Raw genomic sequence first — 10,031 nt, 5'->3', positions numbered from 1 at the left:
GTGAACAAGTGAATCAAAGGACAAAGTAGGACCATGGTTATACTGCACGGTTCTCAGTCGCTTTAGTCACGTCCGAGTCTTTGCCACATGGACTGGAGCCCACCAGGCTCCTCTGTCCATGGGATTCTCCAGGCAGGAATACCAGAGTGGGTTGCCATGCCCTGCTGCAGGGGAATCTTCCTGACCCAGGGATTAAACCCTCGTCTTTTGAGGCTCCTGCATTGGTAGGCAGGCTCTTTACCACTAGCATCACCTGGGATGCCCCTAAAGGTGGTAGGATCAATCCCTAACTGTGCCAAAGAGCTTTAGACCTTTCTAGAGTTTAGTCTGTGCTGCTTGCTCCTTGGAAGGAAAGTTATGTCCAACCTAGATAGCATATTCAAAAGCAGAGATATTACTTTGCCAACAAAGGTCTGTCTAGTCAAGGCTATGGTTTTTCCTGTGGTCATGTATGGATGTGAGAGTTGGACTGTGAAGAAGGCTGAGCACCGAAGAATTGATGCTTTTGAACTGTGGTGTTGGAGAAGACTCTTGCAAGTCCCTTGGACTGCAAGGAGATCCAACCAGTCCATTCTGAAGGAGATCAGTCCTGGGTGTTCTTTGGAAGGAATGATGCTAAAGCTGAAACTCCAGTACTTTGGCCACCTCATGCGAAGAGTTGACTCATTGGGAAAGACTCTGATGCTGGGAGGGATTAGGGGCAGGAGGAGAAGGGGACGACAGAGGATGAGATGGCTGGATGGTATCACTGACTCGATGGACGTGAGTCTGAGTGAACTCTGGGAGTTGGTGATGGACAGGGAGGCCTGGTGTGCTGTGATTCATGGGATCGCAAAGAGTCAGACACAACTGAGCAACTGAACTGAAGTGAACTGTGTGGTCCTCTGAAGGCCTTTTACCAGTTGCTTATTAATTCATTCAAATATTTATTGAGCCCCCACCACGGACCAGGCTCTGAGATGAAGGAGTGGGCTGCAGCAGCCCAGCTCATCACCTCTGCAGGAGATCGTCTCCAGCATCGGAAGCATGGATGGAGCAACATCCCTGGCAGTGCTTTCTTCCGAAAGCACTACCGCCTGGCATTCGCTCCCAGAGAACATTCTGAGAGCAGTGTGATGTTCTCAAGCTTTTGCTCTTAGGACGAGGAGCTCCAAGTAGGAAAGGGTGGGGTGAGTTGGATTGGAGTTCTGGCAATTTCAAAATCTCCAGGACTGATTGATCCATCTATCCCTTCGTGAACCATTTCTGAAAGAGCCTGTGGGGTCCAAGCATTGCGCCATTCTTGCTGGAACACGACCTGGCCCCACACTTCCTCCATTCAATGCCAGGCCTGCCAGGTGAATCCCAGATACTGTCGGGCTCTGCTGACGTCACGGAAAATCTTCTCAGCTCGTGCACGGGACGCACACTTGTCAATTCGGCGGAGAGCTGACTGCCAAAAGAGAGGCTTGCGGTTTTCAATTGTCCAAAGCGCCCTCTCCCCTGGCCTCTGCGGAGGATTCTTTCACAAATGGTGCTGGGTTACCCAAGTTCAAGGCTGTGCGAGGCGCCCCCTGCCCCTGTTCCGATGTGGGGAGGTGAAGGTCAGGGAGCTGCTTCTATTTGTTCCGGGCACCTGTGCCGGTGCGGCTACCTGGGCGGGAGGGAGGCGTGGGGACGCTGTCGCTCCGGTTTGCTTACTCGTCGGGTATAGAAATGACAAATGGCTCCCGCTGGGAACCCCGCCTGCCTTCCTGCAAGATCATTTCTCTCGGCAGCGGGTGATTTGCATACCGATGCGGTGGGAACCCGCCTCTCTGAGCACCGCCCTCCTCTGCGCACCCCTCCCGTCTCCTCCCCCTCTCCGCACTCCAGCCCAGCTCAGGACGAGGCTGCCTGCCCCACGGCCACCTGAAAGTGTGAAAGTGTTAGCTGCCCAGTCGTGTCCGACTCTTTGCGGCCCCGTGGTCGGTCCATGGGATTCTCCAGTCAAGAATCCTGGAGTAGGTTGCCTTTCCCTTCTCAAGGGGATCTTCCTGACCCAGGGACTGAACCCAGGTCTCCTGCATTGCAGGCAGATTCTTTACCATTTGAGCTACCAGTGGGACCCTGAAAACAGTTTCTAAGGGGGCTCGGGGGCTCCGGACACTCCATTTGGATGTTCTCATAGATTCAGCCAGGAGGAGGAAAGGGGAGAGAATGACTCACTGCCTGCCCAGGAGCCAGGTGCCCTCCTTGCCCAGGACTCGCTGTCCAGCATGTCCCCTGAGGGCAGACGCCGAGAGAAGCAGGATCTGAATTCACATCTGCTACAGGTCACAAGGAGGCCGAGGGAGTCAGGGAGGTGAGCGTGGGTCGTGGTGACTAGTGACTAGCCTTGCCCTGGAGGCTGTGAGCAGGTGGCCGGTGGCCAGAGGTGCTGGGCGGGGAGGCTTGGCCAGTCTGTGACCCAGACCCTCTTTCCCCTTCCTGCTGCTTCTCTGCTTCCTGGTGACCTCATCCTTCCACCTGCCTGGCACTGCCACACGCTCAGAAACGTCCACATCCCCCCACTGTGCGGGGCCAGTTGCTTCGGGGTGGTACCTGCCCATGGAGACGGTCACTGGCCAGTTTCCAGCCTCTTGGGTGAGTTCCTCAGTAAGTGTCCCTCCTGGGTAAGACCAAGGCAGAAGGGTTCTGAGGGTGGGGGAGGCTGGGCAGGCTCAGTGGGGCTGGGGTGTCCCTGGGGAGAAGATTCCCGATTCAGGGCCAAGGCTGCATCAGAGACCCACTTGGACTCTGTGTAGCTGTGTCTAGACCCTTCCTGCAAATCCCTTGCCAGCAGCCCTGGGGGAAGGGTTCTACCTGATAACTCAGTGAGGGTCTGGGGGCTTTTTGTGGAAGTCCGTTCTCCCCCAGGCCCCTGCCCCTGGGATCTCAGCTCTGTGCTATGTGGAAGGGCGCTGCCTCGGGGTGCCCCTCAGCCCCCTGGCCCAGAGTGGGGGTAATGGGGTGTTAGAGGAAACTTTTCTTTTTCCTGGACTGTGAGGAATCCTGCGAGATCCAGGATCGGGGGCATAGAGTTCCAAGTGTGGCAATCTGTAAGCAATCTGAAAACAACAACAACACTGGCAAAAGTGGCCTGCTTTTTGTCTTGTCTTGTTTTGTTTTGCTTGGTTTCCCTGTGCAGCACGCTTACTTCCCTGCCCAGGGATCGAACCTGTGGCCCCTGCAGTGTGAGCTCAGAGTCTTAACCTCTGGACCACCGGGGAAGCCTGCTCTGCTTTTTATTAACATCATGAGCCTGTGAGTCCCAAAAATGTCCCTGAAAAACTTTTTGTGGGTCTAAAGTTCTAAACAATGGCTGTTACTGTTGGGTTTTTAATAATATATCTGTAAGCTTCGAATCAGCACTTTTTTATTACTTAACTTTGATAAACATCCCATTCTTTGTGGGAGTACATTGGGAAAAGCCTAGCGGTGTTGTTGGTTCCCACTGCTCATGTTCATTTGGGGAGTAAGTTCATGGGGGTTTGGGGGTCACTGGCGATCACTTTGGGGCAGTTTGTGTGTCCCACCCCAATGGAATTGCATTTTCCTGCTTTTAAACAGAAGATTAGAAATAAACAATGACAGCACAGGGATTGCAAGGATGAAGAACAGAGCTTGACTTCCTTCAGCTCATTGTGTGACTCCACGTCAGAGCTTAAAATTTAAAACAGGGAAGCAGTGTGAACTGCCACAAGACGTATTTATTGACGAGTGCCGATTTTCGTTCATACACGAACTGTTTTACTGAATTTGCATCATCTTTTTAAGATGAGCATTTCTTCTTCTTTCAAAGTGATTTCTTAAAATCACACATCAAAAAAATGAATGGCCTGGGGCATGCTCAGAGCCGGGGGGCCTGAAGAAATGGCTCGTCTCTTTACAACACACCCAACAGGAACTTGGGTTCTTTGTGAAGACGGGTGCAAAACTTGTGCGGCCTTGCTATGAACAAATTCCCGACACATGTCCCCCTGCCCCTACGCAAGGCTGCTGGGCAGGGCCAGTGGGACGTGGCTCAGTATTGGAAGAAAAGCTACCAGGTTTAGCGGGGGAGCTTTCCACCTAGAGCCTGCCAGGTCTATGTGTGGGTGGGCCATGAGTGGTCTTAGAAAGGCTGTAAACCTCTCTTTTCAAGGAGAAAGAAAAAAAAAAAAAAAGGTTCCAACTATATGCCTTTCTGGAAAAGGCAGAACTATGGAGACAATGAAAAGATCAATGGTTGTCAGGAGTATGCAGAGAGATGAATACACGGAGTGTCGAAGTTTCTTTGAGGGTGAAAATACTTTGAATGACATTATAATGATGGATATATGTCATTATACTTTTGTCCAAGCCCATAGAATGTGCAAGACTACTCATTTACTTAAAGTGAACCCTAAGATGAACCGGGGACCATGGTAATTATAATGTGTCAATGCAGTTCATCTTTGGCTAAAAAAACAAAAGGTACCAGTCTATTGATAAAGGCTGTGCATGTGAGGGGAGGAGGTATATGGGGAATTTCTATACCTTCCTGTCAATTTTGTTGTAAATCCAAGACTACTTAAAAAAAGTTCTCAAAGAAAAGAATTTAACACTCAGGGTAGAAAAAAAAAAAAAGAAAAGAAAAGAATGGCTGTTACACATTTTATTACAGTGTTATTTCCTAAGGCTGCTGGAACAAATGGCCACAAATTTGGGGGCTTACTGGTGGTGCAGTGGCAATCTGCCTGCCAATGGAGGAGACGCAGGTTCAATACCTGATTGGGAAGATCCCCTGGAGAAGGAAATGACAACCCACTCCAGTATTCTTGCCTGGGAAATCCCATGGACTGAGGAGCCCGCTGGGCTACAGTCTGTGGGGTTGCAACAGGTGGGACATGACTTCATGACTGAACAAACACATCACACAGATCTAGTTATTTCTGGAGGCCAGAAGTCTGAAATGGGTGTTACCTGGCCAAAACCAAGGTGTTGGCAGAGCTGTGCTCCCTCCAGAGGCTTTTGGGGAGAATCCCATGCCTTTTCCAGCTGCTAGAGGTTGCCTCCTTTCCTTGGCTTGTGGCTCCTTTCTTGTCTTCAAAGGACTTCACTCTCACCTCTGTTTTTGTCCTTACGTAGCTTTCTCCTCTACTCCCAAGTCTCCCTCTGCCATGTTCTTTTTTTCTTAAATAACATTTTTAACATATCACTGTAAGTAAGTGCTTAGTCACTCAATCGTGTCCGACTCTTGCAACCCCATGGACTGTAGCCTGCCAGGTTCCTCTGTTTTGGATTTTTCAGGCAAGATTACTGGAGTGGTTGCCATTTCCTTCTCCAGGGGATCTTCCCAACCCAGGGATTGAACTCGTGTCTCCTGTGTCTCCTGCACTGCAGGCGAATTCTTTACCTGCTGAACCACTGGGGAAGCTATAAATTAAATATCACTATATTTATTTATTTATTGCCTGCCCTGCACAGCATGCGGGATCTTAGTTCCCCAACCAGGGATAGAACCTGTGCCCTCTGCAGTGGAAGCATGGCATCTTAACCACTGGACCTCCAGGGGAGTCCCTGGCTCACTTTTTAAGGACATATGTGATTACTTTTAGAGCCCACCTGGATAATTCAGGTGAATTGCCCCATCCCCAAAATCTTTAACCATGTGTTGCAAAGTCTTTTTTGCTGTAAAAAGTAACAGTTTCTAGAGATTAGGATGTTTGTGTGTGGGGGGTATTATTCAGCCTTCTACAATTATCTCCAATAAATTTGTTGTATAGAGCAGGGGTTAAAAATCACCCAGTCTGGATGTGAAATGAGGCCTTAGGGCTGAGGCCTGGCACTGCAGAAAAGGCTGGAGCACAGGTTCTGACTCAGGGGAGGGGAGTTGCATTTTGATGCAAGTCAAGGATGTGTGTGTGTGTGTGTGTGCGTGCACGTTTATATATGGGTCCACGAGTCTGATTGAGTGGGATGTGGAGGATGGGTGTGCAGCTGTTTGCAGGGCTATAACAGCTGGCCTGGCTCCAGGGTCAGGGCCACTGAAGCTCAGCTCTGGGAGGACCTTCTCGTTCTCATGATTATCACCTGACATGCGTACACAGTATAGACCTGCTCTTCCATAAGTTATTGAGGGCCTACTACGTGCTGGCACTCTTCTGACACTGGAGATTCAGCAGTGAACACACGGACAAGCCCTGCACTTGTGGAGTTTATATCACACGCATATGTGTTTGCTTATTATCTGTCTCGTCCTTGAGGGCAGGCACTTCTCCTGTGAATTAGCCACACCCCCAAGTGGCAGTTCCAAGGTTGGTACCCTCGTAGCTCAGTCGGTAAAGAATCTACCTGCAATGCAGAAGACCCAGGTTCAATTCCTGGGTCAGGAAGATCCCTTGAAGCAGGAAACAGCAACCCACCCCAGTATTCTTGCCTGGAGAACACCATGGACAGAGGAGCCTGGCAGTCCATGGGGTCGAAAGAGTCGGACACGACTTCACAACTAAACCACCACCACACGTGGCAGGCCACAGTGGCCACCTATTGGATGAGTTAATGTCCCGTTGGGACCATCTCTGAGAGGTAAGAGTTTGGAATCACAGTTCTCCAAGTAAAAATGTCCCAATAAATGACATAAACGGATTTCCTTCTTTCCACATTATTTATAGTGGCAATGATATTGTTTTTCTTTTACTGTTTCCTCAAGGTCTTGGAATTCAGTGTCTATGGTGGGTCCAAGTTGGATTTCTGAACAACTAAATATGGAAAGCTTAAAGCTGAGCCTGTGATGGTCATTCATTGTTTTTGTGAACATATAATACTGCTGCTGCGTCGCTTCAGTCGTGTCCGACTCTGTGCGACCCCAGAGACGGCAGCCCACCAGGCTCCCCTGTCCCTGGGATTCTCCAGGCAAGAACACTGGAGTGGGTTGCCATTTCCTTCTCCAATGCATGGAAGTGAAAAGTGAAAGTGAAGTCGCTCAGTCGTGTCCGACTCTTAGTGACCTCATGGACTGCAGCCTACCAGGATCCTCCATCCATGGGATTTTCCAGGCAAGAGAACTGGAGTGGGTTGCCGTTGCCTTCTCCACAAACATATAGTAGGTACCACGAAATCCAGCCAGGCTGAAAACATGGTCTTAGAAAAGTAATTTACCCCCAATTGCTGGTTCAAAAACACCTTCTACTTGGTCTTCAAACAGCACTGCTTTCGAATGCTCTCCTTTCCCTAAACAAAGCTTGTTTCTCTAGTACCCTTGGGTCCCCACCCAGTCCTGCTATCGACCTGGATGGAGAGACAAGGGAAACAGATGGGCAGATGCTCGTCATTAAAGGAGACGGGCAGCTCCATTTTCAGGCAGATGTCAGTCTCCAGGCAAATTCAACCTGGTGCTTCAGATTAGTTTGGGGGATCTTTCTGATTCTCTTTTGGCCCTGCAGAAAGGGCTCCGGGCTTCATATTTTGCCTCTGCTTTCCGGATTCAGTTCAGAATCTCACACCCAAAGCATCGTGCCCCTTTAGTGATGCAAGTGATCTAGGCACTCAGACTAGGGTACCAGCTGCCCAGGGCTGGGGTGTGAAGAAGGCAAGTCCCAGATGGAACATCCGAGTCACCAAAAGACAAGCCCAAGACAAGAGACGGGTGAAAGGCAATCATGTTAAATAACACGTACCCGTGAAATGGACATAAATTCAGGCTGAGGTTCCATCCTGGGGTTCTGATGACATGAACCACAAGAACAAAGCTAAGGGAGATTTTTAAATGTCATCACCAGGCTCCTCTCTGGAATTACAGCTGTGTTATTTATTATGTACCGTCAGAAACATATACAATAATTCCTTACGTTTCCTGTTGCTGGAGTACTTTCAGCTCGGCTATCCTGCAGGGTTCCACACCATGTCACCATGTCAATTTGAGTCCTTTGTAGAAGGACTGCCAGAAGCGGAAAGAGGATTTTTTTTTTTTTTTAAATAGATGTTATCTAGGATCATCCCAGACCAGGAAGAAAGTGGCAAGAAGGCTGAAGTCCAGGGAGCAGAGTGACGCCAGTCTCAGCTGCTAAGGACCACGACTGGGGGGAGACATGCGTGTCTACAAGTGGCATGATGGGAATGTGCTTGCTTTGTCTTTGTTGTTCACTTGCAAAGCCCATGTCCAACTCCTTGCAACCCCATGGACTGCAGCACGCCAGGCTTCCCTGTCCATCACATCTCTGGGAGTTTGCTCAAACTCATGTCCATTGAGTTGGTGATGCCATCCAACCATCTCACCCTGTCACCCCCTTTTCTTCCTGCCCTCAGTCTTTCCCAGCATCAGGGTCTTTTCCAGTGAGTCAGCCCTTTGCATCAGGTGGCCAAAGTATTGGAGCTTCAGCTGCAGCCTCAGTCCTTCCAATGAATATTCAGGTTTGTTTTCTTTCAGGATTGACTGGTTTGATCTCCTTGCAGTCCAAGGGATTTTCAGGAGTCTTCTCCAACACCACAGCTCGAAAGCATCAATTCTTCGGCGCTCAGCCTTCATGATCTAAAAAAAAAAAGTTCAATTGAGTGTGGCCAGTTGACTGAGGCCACAGCTGCCTCCTGAGCTCAGCGTCCCTGAGTCTCCAGCTGTGTCCTTGGGAGAGAAGGATGAGTATACAGCTCGCTGGCTAGCCTTGGCAGCCCCAGCCCGATTGTATTTCACTGTTATGCCCACCGAGCTTCCTTCTGCTTTCGGAATGGGGAAATTCAGACATCAATCTGGGCTTTCCAAGAAGTTTTGGTTCCTCGTTTTTAGCCGGAGAGGAGGCATGCTGACAGATTCTGCTCACGTGACCCATGGGCTTTCTAGCAAGGCGGCAGATCCAAGGTTGCAGGGCTGAACAGGGTGCCTTCTGCTTCTTCCAGACCATCCTCTTTTTCTTTCAAATTTGACCTTTTAAACAAGGCTTTGCCACTTGGTCATGATCAGGCAGTCCTTAGAAGGAAACCCCATTAAACATGTTAGACAGTGTGCCAAAGACAATGGCCATGCAAACTCAACTCTGCAAAAAAAAAATATTCTGTTTAATTGATTTTCTAAAAAAAAAAAAAATCTATTATGTTTCTATGGGCCTGTCTATTGATTTGCAGCCCCACAGAAGTAATGAAGAAGCTTTGTGATCAATAAGGCCAAAGTGTATCTTACCCTGAATCAGTTCTGCCCGCCCGCCAGGGATTCAACCAGCAGGCTTCCCCAGACGGCGAGTGTAGTGTGAACATCTCCTCCACCACGGCTGAGATTTATTTCTATTGGCATAAACATAACAAATGAAACCCTGATGACTTTTCTTGCTCAGAAAGCCAAGAATATATCACATCAGTCATCAGGAAACACACAAGAACACAATTTGCAAAAAGGAAAACAGTGCATTTAAAATAAACTAGTGCATTAACTCCTCCCCTGTCCTTAATTAGGATAATATTTTACACCTTAGCTCTCAGCTGATTTTCTTTCTTTTCTCCTCTCTACCCCCTCCTTCCCCAGTCCTGCTTCAGACTGGTTTCACAAGTCTTGGAAGGTTTTTCTGCCTTCACGGTGAATACCAAGTACAGGTAACGGCAATTGTGCAGGCTGATAATCCTGTGTAGAGCTAACACTGCTATCTTATCCTCTAAAAAAATAATAATGTTGAACGAGATAAGGCCCTTGCAATAAGGCACGAAAGGAAGCTGCAGAACCACTGCAGACACGGTCAGGCAGCATTGGCTACGGAAAGGCGAGCTCCCTGAACCTGATAAGTCATCTTGGCTGCTGTTAATTTCAGAATTTGTCATTTGCATTTTGCCCTTTAACTGGAGGACACCGCCTGAGGCTGATTCTGATCAGATGCTATGCAAACTCATCCTGCTGCTTTGAGCTGATTTAGGAACAAGCTTTCTTCAGGACTAACCCCTGTGCTGACGGAACGTCCCCTCCTCCAGTGAAGTTGGCCGGCTTGGCTGCATGGGTGGGGGCGTGCAGTGTGAAAGGAGGTTGTCAAGGTCTGCAGAGACCAGATTTTGAAGGACTTTGTCTGAGGGCACTGGAGAGCCATAGAGAGATT

General features: G+C 49.1%; 1 long non-coding RNA gene and 1 other non-coding gene across 3 annotated transcripts; one reads left to right on the top strand and one right to left on the bottom strand.

The window, feature by feature from the left end:
* The first annotated feature begins 3,841 nt into the window (after window positions 1-3,841).
* LOC147351157 (small nucleolar RNA SNORA11) lies at window positions 3,842-3,974 on the top strand. Its single transcript, XR_015148543.1, has one exon. It is a non-coding gene; the product is annotated as a small nucleolar RNA SNORA11 (small nucleolar RNA).
* A 3,777-nt stretch (window positions 3,975-7,751) lies between these two features.
* LOC147351156 (uncharacterized) lies at window positions 7,752-9,276 on the bottom strand. Of its 2 annotated transcripts, XR_015146849.1 has the most exons (3): window positions 9,134-9,276; window positions 8,663-8,923; window positions 7,752-8,491 (listed from the first exon to the last, which is right to left on the bottom strand). It is a non-coding gene; the product is annotated as an uncharacterized LOC147351156 (long non-coding RNA). The 2 variants fall into 2 exon arrangements; XR_015146848.1 differs by having other exon boundaries at window positions 7,752-8,923.
* Between the last annotated feature and the right edge of the window lie 755 nt (window positions 9,277-10,031).

Source organism: Bos grunniens, chromosome 19, assembly GCF_055505025.1.
Source record: "Bos grunniens cultivar Pamir isolate PY7600 chromosome 19, Bosgru_T2T1.0, whole genome shotgun sequence".
Lineage (NCBI taxonomy): Eukaryota > Metazoa > Chordata > Mammalia > Artiodactyla > Bovidae > Bos > Bos grunniens.
This window is presented reverse-complemented; position numbering and strand designations above follow the sequence as displayed.